The sequence below is a fragment of the Podarcis liolepis genome, assembly GCF_965112155.1.
Source record: "Podarcis liolepis genome assembly, chromosome: 11".
NCBI classification, from domain to species: domain Eukaryota; kingdom Metazoa; phylum Chordata; class Lepidosauria; order Squamata; family Lacertidae; genus Podarcis; species Podarcis liolepis.
Window position 1 is genome coordinate 58,316,836 of NC_139565.1, and position 14,748 is coordinate 58,331,583.

Sequence of the window (14,748 nt, forward strand, 5' to 3'; positions counted from 1 at the left end):
GGCTTTTGCTCATCAGTTGTGACTTAAGAGTTGCAATCGGAACATGTGAAGTTGTGGTTTAACAAGAGCTTTATTTGAAAACACCTGCAGTGTCACACAAGTACTAAAAGAGTAATGTCATGCAATCATATGGAGAAGATAGAAAGGAACCATCTCCAATGTCTCTTTGAGGCAGAGATGGTAACCTGAAGCCTAGGTCCCTTAAGAACACTCAAACAGCTTCACATAAGCATATAAAGCAGAAGAAGAAAAGAGAGAGAAATTGCTTACATCCCCAAGGTAGTAAAGATTAAAGGTAGCAGTGGTGACCTGTTAGCCCAGGTTCCCATGCCCTCCAGCTCACAGCCCATAAAGGAGGACGGTTTCCAGGTCCAAAAGAATTAACACCTGCTAAGTTTATAGGGACGCAGGTGGCAATAGGGACACAGGTGGTGCTGTGGGTTAAACCACAGAGCCTAGGACTTGCCGATAAGAAGGTTCGGCGGTTTGAATCCCTGCGATGGGGTGAGCTCCAGTTGCTCGGTCCCTGCTCCTGCCAACCTAGTAGTTCCAAAGCACAAAGTGCAAGTAGATAAATAGGTACCACTCTGGTGGGAAGGTAAACGGCATTTCCGTGTACTGCTCTGGTTCGCCAGAAGCGGCTTAGTCATGTTGGCCACATGACCCAGAAGCTATACGCCGGCTCCCTCAGCCAGTAAAGCGAGATGAGCACCGCAACCCCAGAGTCGTCCGCAACTGGACCTAATGGTCAGGGGTCCCTTCACCTTTACCTTTACCTTTAAGTTTATGTTCTCAACCCATGCAGTTCTTATAACTTCAAGTTCCATATATGGTGGTGTACTGCAGGTGCAGGACCCTGTTGTCTCTCTAACTAGCCCCCTTTCTTCATGTGTGAATCTGACCTACACCTCAGGCATGTCTATTAACTTGCTGAGTGTTTCAGAAAGTCCCCAGTGTTGGGATACTGCCAGGGAGATAAAGTCCATCATGGCCCCCAAGCCGGCTGCCGGACGATCCATCGATCTCCCGTAGGCACGCAGTATTAGCAATTAGTGACATGAGCTCCAGAAAAGCCTGCCACATTCTAGAGCCGATGCACACTCTCTATCAGCAGATAATTCACAGCAGAAGTTGCACGCAGGAGAGCATATTTACAAGTTTATTCAGCGTTGGTCAGAACAAAGAAAAACATGACTGCCTGCTTCAGTGTCTCCGACACAGAGAGTGAAACAAAAGCAAAGACACAACAGAAACATCCTGTGAAAACAGGAAATACGCAGGCTGTGACACAAACATCCTGCTCTCTTTTAAGGTGGAACGGAAATATCCTAACACCCAGGTGTTCACATTTTTGCACTTTTGCATTCTGCCTCAAGCCTACCTCTAAGTCTAGGCATATCTGCACTTCCTATTTTTACTGACTGTTGGAAACTGTTGCCCTAGCTTTCACCCTAAGCCATATAGATAAGCTGACAAATGTGTGCTAAGAGACGTTTCTAAGGCTTAAGTAAGAGGAATGCATATAGGATGTAGGATAATGCATACAGGTGTAGGCAAGCCATCAGTTATCTTCCTATGCACATAAAAATGCAAGTCTGTCATCACGCTGCAGTTCACATGGCTGCTGATGACATAATGGCAGGCAGGCAAGCAAGCAAGGAGTATGGGTGGCAGGTGCCCAGGTAAGCTGTTTAATGGAGGGTGAGGCACTTTCTGAAGAAAATCACTTTCTGAAGCACCTCCCCCTCCTTCAAAAGGGGCTAGGGCTTGGGGTGATCTTTGAGGGGCCGGGACAAGATGGCAGGTGGTGGGGAGATTTGGGCAAGGGGGTGGGAAAGGTTCAGGTGTAAAAGGAAGGGATTGGTCAGTGTGGGAGAAGGGGAGTTGGAAATTGGAGTGAGCAGGGGTGGCATCCGTGTGTGTGTGTTGCCCTATAAACAATGGGTTATTTCTAATGGTGTCTCTGCATTCATACAAGAGGGCATCCCTTTCCTCCTCTTGTTTGCCATGAAGAGCTTGTGGATTCCCTGGAGCAGATTTGGGGGAGCAGAGAGGCAGGGTGATGCTTGGGCGGGTAGAGAGTGGGGAAGAGAACTGCCCTGAGACCTGTGGGTATAGGGTGGCTGTGGCGATCACACAGGGTCCCTGGACGTTTAACGGTCTATTGATCCCTGTGCCACCACTGTGCTCGCTTCCCTGCTGCCACCAACCTGTTGCTCTCGGGTAAAACACTGAGTCCAGACAGTTGTTAAAACTGAACCAAATAAACAAGTTTATTTTATAAGCATTAACAAGTTTATGGTTTCTCAGATAATTCCTGTCAGTTTCTTAACTTTAGTTTCTTTACTGGCTTATACCTGCCTAATACCTTCTGACTGATTATCTCAACTGTTTGACTGACTCCTCTTAACAGATTCTCTCACATCAGACTAGCCCAACCCATAGACTTATCCTCTCTATCTCTTCTCTAACTCGAGACTGACTTCTCAACCACCCTAACTCTAACTCTAACTCCTCCCCTTCGGTTCCCATTGGTTAGTCATTTTACAATTAGTTAACACTTTCCTTATGAAGCCCGTATGATGTCACACACACCTAGGAGGGCAAATGCCACAACAGCCAATCAAAATGATTGACAGGTGACATCAAATTATGTCATGTGATTGGTGAGAGGGCAGAGTTTCCTGGAAATGGCCTCTAAATGCCATATAAAGGGGCCTGGTAGATTGAATTTAGGCCCACAGTCCAGTGTTGAATTACTGTCACCCTCCAAAGGTAGCTGTTGCCATCGCTGTGGCCTGGTTGACACCACAGCGGTATACTAACTAACTAACTAAGTTCGGAAGCAAAAGTAATATTGCACAATATCAAATTTCACCCTTAAAAAATAGTGCAGTTAGTATTTTCTTTATTCACCACCCATTTATATCCATATTTATTCCCAGGATTTTACTAAGGTTTGCAGTGCTGGAAAATGCAAAGAGGCCTGCTGAATAAAATTATTGAGGAATTAATTAATATGATAAGTGAACTTCTAGTAAAATTGAAATGCATGCATCAATATTTGATCCTGTGGGACCACTATTGTCTTAAAAAAATGGAAGAAGAGAAAGCACTTTTTAAATCAGCAAAAATTTATATATATATATTTTAATAAACACACACACAACAGAAGCAAAATCATGGAAATTAGATGTAAATTGTATTAATGCTATGAAGCTTTATAGCTGCTTTACTTTACTGTTCTTTATAGGCTGCGATGAAAAACCATCATTTGCAAGATGTGCCAGCTTTATTTTTGTAAAATTAACAAATGATAAAATGTTATAGATGCTACTTTAATTTGAATGGAAGCCCAAATGGTAAGTTGTGTTTCTTGGGAAAAGATGTGGAGTGGGGAATGCAAATGGAGACATAAAATACCAGTGTTTGGGGATGGAAGAGAATTTTGCTTGATCTTTATTTTTAAGCAAATTAACCCAATTTGCACCTTCCAAACTAATAGACAGATTAGAACAATATTCTCCAAAAGTTGTGACACTGTTGCTGTCTCAAAAAAGCACTAAAATTCATTAAATGTGTGTAATTTAAGTTACAAAAAGATTATAAAAGTGTGCCCTGTTTGGACTGGTGATCTTTGAGGTCTCCCAACTGTATTATTTCCTCAATGTACATGAGTATATCATGAATGGAAAAGGAGAAAGCCTCAGGATGTCCCAGTGAAACTGCATACCTTACGTAATTTATCTAAGTTAATTGCATAAGTTACTTATGATATTTATGTAAGTTAAGTTACGTTACCATTATGCTATTCTACCCCATTTATTTCAGTGCAAAGGAAATGCAATGCAAATTTGGGGGAAATGTTACCAATTGCATATCAGTTGAGGACAGAAATTAACAACAACCACAGCTAATGCCGATAATATTTGCTGGAGTGATTTCTGCTCCAGAAATGAGAAAAAAGCAAGCTAACAGGTAATTTCCATTTCTATTTTTGCTGGAATTCTCTGACATCTCTAGTCATGAGTGTGGTAGATTTTTACTCATGGCTGAATCCACTGCTGCAAAGTATTGTCCAAAAGAAACTGGTATGATGTTGGTGCAGCTATCAAATCCAGCGCTGAGGGCCTTCTGGCAGTTCCCTTGCTGCGAGAAGTGAAGTTACAGGGAACGAGTCAGAGGGCCTTCTTGGTAGTGGCGCCCACCATGTGGAACACCCTCCCTCCAAATGTCAAAGAGAACAGCAACTACCAGACTTTTAGAAGACATCTGAAGGCAGCCATGTTTAGGGAAGCTTTTAATGTTTGATGGATTACTTTATTTTAATATTTTGTTGGAAGCTGCCCAGAGTGGCTGGGGAAACCCAGCAAGATGGGCGGGGTACAAATTATTATTATTATTATTATTATTATTATTATTATTATTATTATTATTATGCCTAAGTCAAAGGACAAATGTCAGTCTGGACACTATTTAATTAGTCTCTTAAAACAATGCTGAGATAATCAAATAAGGTTGTTTATACCAGTGTGACGTATTCATCTCCCCCTGCCTGTCCCCCAACCTCTGCCCTCCTAAGTGATGATAAAAGAAAGTTATAATTCAATGTAGATTTCCCTGACACATGAACGAATCACAATTGCTCATGCCGTTTATGGAGTGGCCAAAACTAACAATTAAATGGCTGAGGAAACATTATGCCTCATATTCAATTAGGAAGCACTCTCCTCTGATATCTCCGAATGGGGGTCACAGTTCACTCTCTTAATGTAGCGTTGAAAGTACTAGTGAACATTCTCCACTGTAAAGGGTGAAGTGATCTTGGTTTTTATTGTAATACTGAAGGGGTGGGAGGGGAAAATTGGTTGTGATCCAAAGAGTCGGAGACGGAAGGACCTTTTATGAGTTTATCTGCATGGATGCAAAACTGCTAGCATGAGACGTGGATTTGGAAGGAGGCAGTAGAATAACAGCTCTCTCTCTTTTTTGCTTTTCTTCAGAAGATGCTCTCACATCTGAATGGAAGTAAGTGGGATAAGGTTTTGTTTTCCTCACTGAAGGTCTCATCTGAAACTGCTCATAGAGAAAAGTTCTGCTGCAAGCAGAAGATAAGTACAAGAAGACCCAAGAATATAAATCACGGTCACAATATTTTAGTTCTGAACTGAATATCTCATATGAGAATATTTAGCTTGGATTATGGGAGTGCAGTGACAGAAGAAAGGAAATAGATAGATGGATAAAGATAGATAGATGATAGATTAGATAGATGATGATGATAGATAGATGATAGATAGATAGATAGATAGATAGATAGATAGATAGATAGATAGATGATAGATAGATGATAGAGGTTGGTTTCCATGTGAGAGCATCAAGCTTGAATTTCTGGGTGTAGGGTATGAATGTGGTAGAGGGGTATTTCAGGGTGCTGTGTAAGAATGTGGGAACTGAAGTCCCTTTGTAAATCTAGTATGGAACCTAAAAGTTCCCATTCAGCTTGAATTTCAGGATGGTGTGTGTGTGTGAGAGAGAGAGGTGGGATTATGGTGGAAGATGTATGCTAACTTAAAAATTCTGAAAGTGTCAATAGTAAAACTTGGGTGAGGAGAAGCAAAATTCACCACTGACACCCAGAGCAGCACCCAGTGCTTGCCTTACCCTCCCACCAAAATCCTATTGAGAAATTGACCAAAATGGCCCTCGTACATTTTGCCACCTTCTTGACTTGAGTATAAGAACATAAGCGAGTCTGGAGAGATCACACCAAAGGGCCATCTACTCCAGTGTTTCCCAAACTTGGGTCTCCAACTGTTTCAGAACTGCAAATCCCATCACCCCTGACCACTGGTTTTCCTAGCTAGGGATGGTGGGGATTGTAGTCCAAAAACAGCTGAAGACCCAAGTTTGGGAAACATTGATCTAGTCAAACATCCTGTAACCCACCATGGCCAACTAGGGGCTGCTGGGAAACCCACAAGCAGGGCATGAAACCAACTGCCCTCTCTTGATATTCCTCCCAAGCAGTGGTTATTCAGTGGCATAATGTCTCCGAAGACCTTGATGTTCCAATAAAGCTACCATGAAGAGTGGACCTGGCTAGTCTTCAGCTGTACAAATTTGTATAATTTCATTTTGAAGCCATCTATGATAGTGGCCATCTGTCATCACCTCTTGTGCTGGGCCCAGGGGTAACCCATGAAAAGCGGTCCAGGACCAGTCCAGAATCCAAAGGTTCCGCTAGGAGTCAGTCTGACAGGGCCAAGGCAGGACACGAGGCAGGAAACCAGGCAAGGACAGGTACAGGATCTCAGGCAGGATCTAGCATACAGCAATGTTGCTCCCGCAACCTGGGGCGGGGTCCGACAGCCTTTTATCTTTGTCAGGTTAGTGGCCTGTCCTGATCCCCCGGCGACTCACCTCCGTGTTTCGCCCGAAGGCAAGCACTCCTCCTTCTCTCAGACCTAAGTCTCTGTAGCTCGGGAGATGTTGGTGGGTTACTAGACCCAGAGGCTGCCTCATCCTCCCCTGACCAAACCAGTAGTGGAGCAGCTGTAAGTGATGGCCCAGCTGAAGGCAACGAGGTAATCCCCGCATCTGGAGCCAGGGCAGGTTCAGGCCCCTGACTCAGCCCAGCTTTGTTGCAAGGGAACCTTTGCAGACTGGGACTCTTCAGGATCAGGCCTCAGACTTGGTTCAGATGATGCCTGAGGCAAAGGATCCAGTGCAGACTGAGACTCCTCTGGTTCCGAGCCCGAGTCCCAGGCCATCACACCTCTTGTGGCAGTGAGTTATTTGTCATGTCCCTTATTTCATCTGTCCTACCACACATTTCCACTGGATATCTCCTAAGTCCTCGTATTGTAAGAAAGGGAGAGAAACCTTCCTTCTTTTCAGTTTCTCCAGATTATGCACAATTTGCCAGGTCATTCACCTTTCCCCCTAAACTGAAAAGCCTCAAATGACCCTCAAATGACCTTTCCTCATGAGGGTTTGCTTTACTCTCCTGATATGATCGCTTGCTCCTTTCTGCACCTTTTCCAACTCTGCAATGCCCTTATCAAGATGGGAGCAATTGGAACTGTTCTCCTTATTCAAATAGATGTGTATAAGGGCACTGCAACACTTCCTTGTTTTGCCCAGGATCCGGCTTTACGGTTTTTAACCTTAGTGGTTTCTTGCTTCCACGGTTGAGACGAAGCAGGTAGTTCATGGTATGAATTAAGGATTAATTGTAGGTGTGCGATTTTAGCACCTGAGCAAGTAGCCAGCTCATTGCTAGTCAAGCGTTCTTGTGATTAACTTCCTGCAAACAGGATTTGGGTGGCAGAGGGAAAGTTCATTCTATTTTACATTTCAATGACTTAGCCGCTGCCAGAGATCATCAATTTGTTCTGAAATGTATGCATTCTTTGACAGAAGCCACCATAAAGGTCTATCCAGTGGCTTTTCGGAGATTAGATTTTGTGATTGCATTGACATAAGAGGCTTTTTGCTGCATCGAGAGAGGGAGGGAGGGAGCGAAAGCAGGACTCTTGTCCAGACTTCATGGTTTGATAATTATTTTCTATTAAAGTTCCTCTTTGGGGTGGTCCCAAAAGCGACAGCAAGAAAACTCAACTACAGAGAAGTTTGCATGCCCAGTTAAGATTTTTATTGCCTTGTGTAAACTGAGCAATTTTGCTAGGTCACGCCTTGTTATTTTTAATGGCTCTGTATCAGCAAATGTGGCAATTCCTTGAGCAATTGCATTGGAAGAGGCGTAAATGACTGAACAGTTCTTCGCCTGGTACTGAAAAATATATTGGCATTTTAGACCCAAAGGTGTACTATGTGCATATATTGAGTCTGCAAATGCGCAAACAAAGCATGTGGGAGAAGAAGGACTGGCTGCATGTGCAACTCTAAGCAACACAGTTTGTCTTGGCTGTGCCCACTGCTGGCATTCGGCCCTTAGAGGGCTGGCTGAGGGGATATGTGGCCCTCGGATCAAAAAAGTTCTGAGGTGAAAATTGGTGAAAATTGAAGCAAGGCAAAGCAAAAGAGACAGCATTGATTTTTATTTTGCTGGGGATGGGGAGGGCCTCACAATCCCCAATAAGTCATTTTCCATCAATTTAGGAAACTATTCAAACATAGGAGAAACTTGCTTTTAAATCCCAAATTCCTTCCTGAGCTAAATATGGCCCCCCCAAAAAATCTTTCTCACCACTGTCTTTGTCTTCCCTGTTAACACCAGCATGTGTTGAACATGAGTCATCGTATAGCTAAAGTTTTCTGCCAGATTTGTATTTGCAAGGTGGTCATAGTTATGTCCCCCCCCCCCCAATTATGAAATAGGAACCTAGGAAGTGGCCTCACACTGAGTCAGACCATTGCTCCGTCTAGCTCAGTGTTGCTTAAATTGATTGACAGTGGCTCACCAGACTAGCAAATGGGTATCTTCCATCCCTACCTGGAGATGTTGGAGGTTGAACTTGGGTGCTTATTACAGGAGTGAGTAGCCCTTTTCGGCCTAAGGGATGCTGCCTAATGGACAACCTTATTGGGGCACGATGGAAGTGGTAAATGGGGCCACAGTGTTGGGGCCATATGCAAAGGTCTGTGGTGCCATAAGGAAAAGTGAGGGAAGCAATAGATGGATCTTTACATTCATTTAGGCTACATTCCATCCATGTAATGGCAGAGTTTTCTACCCCAAAACATACACACAGAGGGAGATACACATCTCTCCTTCCTCTAGGCAAGCAAAAAAAAAAAGCTCAGTTTTGACTATTCTGACTTGACAGTGGGTCACCAGGGTTTCAGGCAGGGAATATTTCACAGGCAGGGAATATTTCACAGCTCTAATTGGACAGACCAGAAATTGAACTCAGGACGTTCTGCATACAAAAATGTGGTCTACCACTGAGCTGTGGTTCTTACCCTAAAAGGCAAAGTTGAAGGACACATTCCAGCCATGCAAAAGCCCTCAACTAGGGGGTGGAACTGTTAGAATTCCTGCTCCATGATTGCAGTCATGGGATTGTTGACGGTATATGTTTTGACTCCACAGAGTGGGAAGTAACACAGACAGGATGTTTGTGTTACTGTGTTCCGTGAAGTGGGACTATTGTCCTTTGTCTTTTTCTCTTTGCTGTCTGATACTAGAGAGAGAGGGAGCCATGTTGCAGTGCTCCAAGTGTGTTTATAAGTAATAAAGAAAATTAGCCAAAATGCTGAGTTTCTGAGGTCTGTCACGCAAGTTGCACAAACTCTGCGGATCCCTAAGTGTGCCGGTGTCTGTTGGCATCGGTCGCTGTGATGTTCGGACTGAAGAAAGCTTATGAAGCTCCCAAACAATCAACCAGGAGGGAGAGAACATGCCAGTCGGGCATATGTCTCTGCCAGGATCCTACTCGAGTGTAGGCTGAACTCCTGACAGGAACATGTCAGCGTGGTGTAGTGGTTAAGAGAGGTGAACTCGTAATCTGGTGAACCAGGTTCACTTCCCCACTCCTCCACATGCAGCTGCTGGGTGACCTTGGGCTAGTCACACTTCTCTGAAGTCTCTCAGCCTCACTCACCTCACAGAGTGTTTGTTGTGGGGGAGGAAGGGAAAGGAGATTGCTAGCCGCTTTGAGACTCCTTAAGGGCAGTAAAAGGCAGGATATCAAGTCCAAACTCCTCCTCCTCCTCTTCTTCTTCTTCTTCTTCTTCTTCTTCTTCTTCTTCTTCTTCTTCTTCTTCTTCTTCTTCTTGGCACATGGACTGAAGAGAGCTCTGAGGGCCAGACAGAGAAGTCTAGGGGGCATAAGCAGGGAACAAACTGGAAGTTCTCTATCCACCTTAAGATGCTAATGTGCTGGCACCACCAAATCCATAACATTACTTCATTACTTCATGTCTTGCTGTGTTTACTTCTGGCTAGGTCATATTTACTTTCCATTGAGCTGGCAGATCTTCTCAGTCACCAGTGGTGGGGCTTCCACCACTGGTGAAATAAAGACATTTCCCTCAACCCCTCAGAGAACCCCTGAGCCAGATGCAAATTTGGCATGCATACAACCCTACCTCGTAGTTTCAAAGCTCAGCTTCATGCCTGTTTGTTCACCTTTAACGAAACTTCCTCAGAACAATGAGGCGATAACATCAGGCAAAATGCAATTCCAACAACCTGGTGAGTGGATTTCCAATTTTGTTGGGTTTCAGAAAGCAGATAATGTGACATCACTGAAGGATTATGCATTTAGAAATCTTACCCCTATAGAATACATTTTAAGGGCAATTACTGGCAATTTGATATCATTACCATTGATTGCTCAAGCATTTCCTCTTCTGTATAATCATAAAGTTATTGACTACTGTATTTTCTAGGTAAAAAAAGAAAACAGTTTTGTAGTTTAAATGCACATCTATCCGCCCAACCAGCAAGAGTTAAGTGCATTTTTTAAAAGTTGAATGTAAATCTCAAATGGAGAATGCAAGAGCAATATGTGTATAAAATACAAATGCTTTTCAGGTGATTTATTTGTTTTGTTGTGTAAGCTACCTTGTGAAGGCTAAGCCAATAATAATAATAATAATAATAATAATAATAATAATAATAATAATAATAATACTGTTTAATGACCATGATAGGTAATGTGCAATTCAAAAGCCCCAAATATTGTGGATTTTTATGGGCAAGAACTGGATAAATGTAAGATTTACACCAGGCACAGGCAAACTCAGCCCTCCAGATGTTTTGAGACTACAATTCCCATCATCCCTGACCGCTGGCCCTGTTAGCTAGGGATGATGGGAGTTGTAGTCCCAAAACATCTGGAGGGCCGAGTTTGCCTATGCCTGATTTATACACTTTTTAAATAAGGGCTACTATTTCTGCTATCTCTGATCGCCAACCCTGTCTATCTGCCAACCCTCCTCTCTCCCACACCTGGAAAACTCCTCTTCACTTTACACCTGACAAAATCCTTCTCCTTTTACACCTCCCCACCCTATCGCCTTGCTGCACCTACCCCCTTACAATTTGCCCAACCTCATGCCCCCATAGGTCACCCCAGGGTCCTCTGCTCACAGCTCATCCCTGACCCTTTTTAAAGGAGGGGAGAGGCACTTCAGAAAACAGATTTCAGAAGCTCCTCCAACTCTTCTGCTAAACCTCACTGCAGCCATGTTTAACAGAGGGCGAAGTTGCTTCGCAGAGCAGTTTGCTAATCTCCCTCTGCTAAACGGCTTGCCTGGGCTGCCCACACTGCTTGCTTGCTCACCTGCTTGCCATTCTGGCATCATGCTGGAGTTGGCATGGCTGCCACTTGGCACTTTTAAAGTGAAGGGTCCATGCAATCCTCTCCCAGAGCAACAAGGGTAAAATACCTGAGGCAAGCAGGTGACGGCGAAACACTGTAATTCCCTCTAGCCATATCTCCTGAAATAGCCTTTTAATATCCAGAATCAAAATACTGAGGCCATTTAGTTTAGCTGAAGTCTTCAGATGCTGTGCTCATAACTGAATAAATAGCCCTTTTTGGATCCCACCATGGAGGAACAGACTGTCCCGGCTCAAGGGAAGAAGCGATCCTGCTCATCGGCAGATATGGAATAAAACACATCCATAAAACATAAAAACAAATGCATAAATGCCAACTGCTTTTTAATTATTTATCCCCTCCCTGAACCCAGAGCGTGATAACATTCCTGAAGTCGCCGCAGTCGGGTTTGCTGTTAGCAGGATGCTCCTGAATGAATATTCACTCTTTGTTTGTTAAGCATAAATGTAAAATGGAGGAAAAGAAGATCCTTGTCAAAGGCCATTTAAATGGAAAATACACACACACAGTATTACAAAAAGGTAAGAGTTGCATTCTCTGTAAATTGCTGGTTTCTGTTTGTCTTCAGTTGCCAGCCTGCCTGTGTTGATACTACATTTATGTTGAAGCTTGTTCCTAAGGAACCATATAATTTTCACTGGGTGGTTAGGAATATATTAAATATGTGCATGAATTAGAGAACAGAGCAGAAGGGGTGATAAACTGGCAAAGATTACCTTTGGTTGTTGCAGACACCCTTTGGCCAAACTGTAAGCTTGTGTGATCCAAGTCACTATGAAGGATTTGTCAGTTTAACTAGGTGGTGAACTCGCAAAATGAGAGAATGTGCTTACATTCAGTGGGATCCCCTCAGCCCCATCCAATGTGGGAAAGGTAAATATAGCCTCTGTTTGTTCAAGCCATAGAGCAGGAGGAGCCAATATGCTCTGCAGATATTGTTGGACTACAACTCCCATTAGCCCAAACCAGCATGGCCAAAGGTCAGGGATGAGGCAATTTGCAGTCTGACAACATCTGGAGGGCCACAGACTACCCAATCCCTGTTGTATGTCAACCTAGGAGGACGGGGAAGAGAGAGCTATGCATGGGAAGAAAGAAACAACCCAACTCTCTACTTCATTACTTCGAAATAAGTCTCCTCTCTATTCAGTGGGGCTTGCTCTCATACATCTCTGTACTCACCATGAAATATGAAGCATCCCATAAAGAGTGGGCGGGGTGGATTTATTTTATATAATTTTATTGAGTTTTCATTTTTCTACATTTCAAAATAAACATTTTACATTACTTGTTTCCATGCAGGGCACCAACTGTGTAGCCAGCATGTTGTAGTGGTTAAGAGCGGTAGTCTCGTAATCTGGGGAACCGGGTTCATGTCTCCGCTCCTCCACATGCAGCTGCTGGGTGACCTTGGGCCAGTCACTCTTCTCTGAAGTCTCTCAGCCCCACTCACCTCACAGAGTGTTTGTTGTGGGGGAGGAAGGGGAAGGAGAACGTTAGCCGCTTTGAGACTCCTTAAAGGGAGTGATAAAGCGGGATATCAAATCCAAACTCTTCTTCTTCTTCTTTCCGGAGAAGACTCCCTTTTTGTTCTCCAGTCAATACACCCAATAGATCCAAGAGTTCAAAACAATTCAAAATCAATCCTTTTGTTCACTTGCTTAACTTTATTACTCTTGAGAGAGGAGTGACAGGGCAGCCTGCTGCTGGAGTGCACTATAGCCCAGTAACCATGGCTCAACCTCTGGGACAACCCAGCTCCTGACGGAACCGAGTGGGCCCATTAGGAGCTCACTTTGGTCGCTGTGGGACCCCTTGAAGTTCTGATCGTCCCCAGGACCTTCTCTGGGGTGCTCGTTGCCTTCAAGCTACCCCAAAACTCCAGAAAAGCAGCAGCCAGGTTGCTGCAATAGCAGCTCCGGCTTCCATCTCTCCTCATGGCAAACCAGAAATCCGAATGAGCAGGGGTGGATTTAAAGCTGTGCAAGTGGTGCACATTTCACAGAGCTATTTGACAAAGAAAGACAAAGAAAGAAGGGAGCTTATTGCAAGAAAACAATATACAAACTATCTGTTACATGTTCATCAGCGCCGTTTCAGGTGTAAAAAGAGGGCTTATAAGTGAGGGTCCTTCTATTTTTCCCTCTTCCTTCCCTTCCTGAATGACTTTTCTGGAAAAGGCACCACTTGGAAGCTCTGATGAAGGGAAAACAAATTTCCTGGGGGATTTTCTAGTTCATATCTCTGGACATGACAGAAATATATCTTCATATGGAGGGGAAGCTTTTGTAACCAAATGCAGGCTTCAGGTCTTTAGTGACATCAGCAGCCTTTGCACCAATCAGCTCCTGCGCCTCACACCTATTTGTGTGACTGGAACTTAGAGAACCAACCAAAAGGCAACTCCCTTCGTTCCTCCCAGCTAAATGCAAGTGACCTCTAGTATTTGCTCTCCTTCTCTCCCTGTCAGCCTATTTTAGCACAAAGACTCATTAGGAGGCGAAAGAAGATCAAGATCGTAGTCTGGCGAGAGCTGCAGAATGATAAATAGAGGCAAAATACACTCAAAGAGTAATTATCTCAGAACTGGTGAAGTGTAGATTGAGCAACAGCCCAGAAGAATTGGATGTCCCTGTGCCTGTGTACATCTATGGGCGAGCTGACTCCTAATGACTGAATCTTGTTTGCCTCTGCTCATTCATTCATATTTTAGTTTCCTTTTATTTCATGATTAGTTTTTGCATGGTTTTGTTCTGCCAATTCCTGTTGCCTTTCTAAAACGCTGTCTTTTATCATGGTTCCTTTATAAATAGTACTGTAGCAGCCCTGTTCAGGATCTCTCTTGCCCAAATGGACTAGTCTCACTCTGTAGACACCAATGCATGTGTTGATTATGCCTCGCTCCACTCAACATGCGATTGGTGTCAGTCTGAAGGGGGGCCTTAAGGTGTGAGGATGACTATGCATAGGCCCTAATCATGCATTGCATGTTTATGTAGGGGTGCTGGGCTAGCCTGCTCATGCAAGAACAGGGGAGTCAACTTGGGGGTGAGTCCCCCAAAATTTTCAAGTAGGGGGCCAACCCCTCAAAATTCCATGCTGACTATGCATGCATGCCGCGAGGTATGCTCACGACACTTGCACATGCTGCAAGGCATGCTGACATCACTCACACAAGCCCCACAGTGTGCGCACTGTGAGAATGTTCTGGGAGGCAGGAGGTGATATATTGTTTAATGATGTCCTTCCTAACTTACATTAGCAAGTTCTATATCTTAGCAGAGTTTAAACATTCCCATTTTAACGCACAGCGGTTTGCTTCTTGCAGTCTCATCTGAGCCTCTCTAGATGAGATTCCTGGTAAGTTCCCTTCTTGTCCCTCTTAAAATGAATACACACAACAATCTTATTAAAGACTATATAAAAGTAATTT